Source organism: Corvus brachyrhynchos, unplaced genomic scaffold, assembly GCF_000691975.1.
Source record: "Corvus brachyrhynchos isolate BGI_N302 unplaced genomic scaffold, ASM69197v1 scaffold427, whole genome shotgun sequence".
NCBI lineage: Eukaryota > Metazoa > Chordata > Aves > Passeriformes > Corvidae > Corvus > Corvus brachyrhynchos.
In genome coordinates this window covers 221065-225429 of record NW_008239046.1, presented here as the reverse complement: position 1 = coordinate 225429, position 4365 = coordinate 221065, and the positions used below count along the sequence as shown (strand labels likewise).

The window sequence follows — 4365 nt, the reverse complement described above, 5'->3', positions numbered from 1 at the left end:
TCCCTTGTGTGAGCTGTGTAAAAGGAGAGAAGTGCTGGAAAGGGGGGGAGGGGATTTGCTTTAATTATTTCTTGTTATTTTCTCTTTACTTTTAATTCTATTAGTAATAAAACTCTTTCATTGTACTGCAACTGTTTAAGGTTTGTGCCTGCTTTGCTTTTCTCCTAATTCTTACCTCACAGAAGGAAAATAAGTAAGTAATTAATATTTTGAACCAAAACCACTACACTTAATTGGTGTTTCTGCCCGGTTTCGAACTCAACCCGCTACAGCCGGCATGACAACACCTGAATTAAAATTGTGTCTGACTGACTGTCAATCACTTTATACTGTTACAGACCAATCCCACATTTTCCTAGCAAGGATTTGTTGCCTGCCTCCCTAAGGTGTGTGAAAATCCTTCCCTTGGGAGGAGACATCCCTCAAGGATACAGCTCGAGGCTGGGTGAAAGAAATTGCCCATGGTCACTGGAATGAGTGAATAACATCAATCTATTTGAAAAGATAGCTCTAATATAACTGATTTAATAAGAAGGGCACTATATTAGCTATTCTATTGTGTAGTAAATAATTCCAATTAAAGCCTTCCGTCCTTTTGTCCTTTTCCTTGTAGATGTGTTGAGCCTTTCATTAGTGGGAGTCCCTGCACTAGCCAAAGATGCCAACCTCCAACTGACACAGGTGGCCTGTACACTCGAAAACCTCTGACTGCCACCCCCACTTGGATTGCATTACTCCAAGAGGGAGAACATTTGAACACAGAAGCAGTCTTGGAAAATGGAACAGCTGGAGATTGCTCCAGGTCAGCCACAGGGGGGAAGATTTGGATGAACTTTGCTGTTTCAGTCTTACAAATAACAATAGACCAATAGAAGCCAAATTCTGAAATTTCAAGCTTTAGTACAACTGTAATAAAAACAGGACCTGAAAGAGATAGACTGGTGGAACAGCCTGTCAAATCTATTTCCTTCTATTACCTCAATATTGAAACAATTTCTGAGTTTGGTATTAAAGAGGCTCACATTTTTATTTATCATAGAGATCGCAGTCTTACTCAAGATTGAGTCCTTCTTAAGTAGGGCCAACAGGTCTGTTATAAATAAAGGGGTTTTCATAGACTGATTGAGTGGTTAATAATGTTAACGAGTTACCTAAGTTAGATAGTGCTGAGTATAGTAATTTGTTAATTGAAACGTTGTATTAATTACCAAATGATATGCGATGATGTACAGGTATAATACTTTTATGTCACCATCAGGGCGTGTACATGGGTTTGTTCCATGGGAAGGGTTCACTAGAACCTTCCAACAGGACATTGTGATTACATCATCCTAAACGTGGATTGGAGGACAAGATGAGCCAATGAGATGGACTCCTGATCAAATGAGCCAGTGACATCACGGATCAAGAAAAGGACCAATCCCATTTCAGGACAAGTTATAAGAACTTTCCTGGTGCCTAGCACCAGGTCCTCCTGCTGTGTACCTGGCAGTAGGAGCACCCGGCATAGCGCGCACTGTGCTAGACTCTGCTTCATTGTTCGGTTCACTGAGCTTATCTCAGGTTCCCATTTCCAGTTGTTATTAATAAACCAGTTAAAATTTCAGCAGAGTCAGACCATTACGTCTGATAGGTCTTGCTCAAGTTCATGGATACAAATATGATTCTGCTCTGATTTAAAGTGTGCAGGGCACGTTGTGTGCGAAGAAACTGCAATCTAAAGGTGACTTTGCAGACACGAGCAAGAGAACTTGACTGACAGCAACCTGCCTGTGTAAGGGATTCTGTTCTTAGAACTGTGAGAGATAAAATAATGTTTTGCTTGAGCCATTGTTTCAGCCATAAGAAGGTACACTTATGTGACATAGGCAAAGATGTAGCTAGTACGGGACTAGGCCTTGTGAGCGTGGGGCAGGAGGAAAAGGAGAGTGAACCAATGCTTGTCACTAGGGAGAGAAAGGGGAGAGGAAAGGAGGTGTTGGTTTGAGCCCGGTAGGCAGCTGGAAAGAATGTGAGTTATTGAGTACCCAGCCAATGGGAAAGAGGACAGGGACCCCCACCAGCTGGGGAAGAGCATAAAAGTGTGTGCATTTTAGGGGGAGGTGTGCCTCCTCAGTGGGATGCATCCAGCTCAGCTGACTTGTTTATATTAATAAATAGTTTTGCTTTGATGTCCTCATTCAGTTTTATCAGTGACCGTGTATTTCTCACAGAACAAAACACATCAAATTGCCTGAAAACAGCAAAGTTTCAACAAAACTGTGCAAACTTAGCGAGTATTTCTTGTGCCTGATTTCACTTGCTTGGCAACATCTTCCATGTAATACCTTCAGGGCAGGGCCAGCAGCCACACACTGGCCTCACAGTCCCACAGCTCCCCAGGCGGGGATGAGGGGCTGAGGATACCACTGGGCTCCTGCTCCCACAGAATCCCTGGATGGGTCAGCTGGACAGGATGACAGTGGCTCATCTGGTCTTTTAGAAATGAACTAACTTTTAGATACAATTAAATGGGGACAAAGTAGTGGAAGCAAAACAAAACTGCTTATTAGTGATGATTCAGTTGAGCCAAGTGTGTCTCTCTCTCCCCAGAGGGCTGAACACACACCCACTCCAAAAAAATGGCTACCTTTTATAACTTTTCCTGGCCGGGGCAGTTCCTGTCCCCTTTCCCATTGGCTGGGTACTCGGGAACTTACATTCTCTCCTGACCGCCTACTTTTCTGTCCCCTCCCCTCTCACGCTACTTCCATTTTGGTCAGGTCTTCAACCCCGCCCCTCTCCTAGCTCACAGCAACACCCAAGAAACCCACCAGAACAAATCCAAACCACAAACAACACCACATAGAACCAACAACTTTCATTATTTAAGTTAATAACCTTTTGGCTTCAGCAAAATATCACCTCATCTCTCACAATCCACCCTTTCCTTTTATTATCCTTTTTTGCTGAAGGCCTTGAATTATCCTGTCTGGCCAGCATAAACTGACTCGTTTTGCCAAGTAGTTATAAATAAGATTAATCAGTCTTTTATTAGGTTGGTGTTAAATTCAGTCTATTTATCTCATATCTGGTGTTCGAATAGGATCTTAGCCACATTTGAGGTATTGAGTTGCAGTTGAGGTAGGAAATGCTTCTACCCAGTGGGTAAGGTGGTCAACTATTACAAGAAGATATTTCCATCACTGTATTTTGGGGAATTCAGTGTAATCTATTTGTATATTTTGAAAGGGTCTAAGGGCTAGGGCTCTTCCCCCACTAGGGTGTTTTCTCATCACTTTTCTATTCACTCTTAGACAGATTACATATCGTTCTGTCACTTGCTTGGCTATTGTGTAGATTCCAATATAACCATAGGTTCTTAAAAACTGGTCACATAAAGCTTGCATTCTACAGCGTGCTTCCTGATACAATCTAATTAAAATTTCTCTAGCAATTGCTTTATTCACTATTTGCCTCCCATCCAGTAAAAGCTACTTGCCTTCCTGATTTCTTTCACCTCCTAATTTTTGTAACTGCTCCTCTTCTTCCTTTGTAAACACCAGGAGTTTTACCTTCTCTGCCTTTCCACTAGGTACTACTGCTAGCATCTTACTAGGTACTACTGCTAGCATCTTTGTTTCCTCCTCCTCTGCGGCCTCTTTAGCTAGCCTGTCAGCTAGATAGTTGCCCTTTATTTCTAAAGTTCCTCCTTTCTGGTGTCCCATTATATGAACCACTGCAATTTCTTCGGGCAGTCCCAGAGTTTCTAGGACTTCTGAGACCAATTGTTCATGCACTAGCTCCTTCTCTCTGGAAGAAATTAGTCCACGTTCCTTCCATATTTTTCCAAAGGTGTGTAATACTCCAAAAGCATATTTAGAATCAGTATATATAGTTCCTTTTTTTCCTCTGAGTAGTTCCAGGGCTCATTTTAAGGCATATAATTCACATGTCCAAGCTGACCAGTTATTAGGTAACTTCCCTTTTTCTAGCAAACTGCTTTGCTCACCATCCACAATAGCATAATCATTACAGTGTTTCCCATTTATAAACCGATACATCAATAAAGATTCTTTTCCTTCAGCTAAGGGAGTTTCTTGTAGTGTGTCTTGGTTTGAAAGACAGGTGTCTGCTAAGGAAGGCAGAAGCCTCCCTTGGAATGGCAGATGGAAACCCCTTCCCTCCGAGTTATTATAATTTTGAAATCAAGGGGCTTTTTAGGTGAAGATGTGGGAAATAGGAATAACAGTTCTTTACTATTATATATGTATATGTGTATAACCAGTCAAACAAACAGCAATAACTATGGCAGTAACAGCAAACAATCACAAACCCAGCCCCAGCCTTCTCGGCTGTCAGGCCCTTTCCCCTCGGGTGCAGTTC

At 42.1% G+C, this 4365-nt stretch overlaps 1 long non-coding RNA gene across 1 annotated transcript; it reads left to right on the top strand.

The window, feature by feature from the left end:
* The first annotated feature begins 254 nt into the window (after nt 1-254).
* LOC108447854 lies at nt 255-4070 on the top strand. Its single transcript, XR_001863555.1, has 2 exons — nt 255-802; nt 1259-4070. It is a non-coding gene; the product is annotated as an uncharacterized LOC108447854 (long non-coding RNA).
* The last annotated feature ends 295 nt before the right edge of the window (nt 4071-4365 follow it).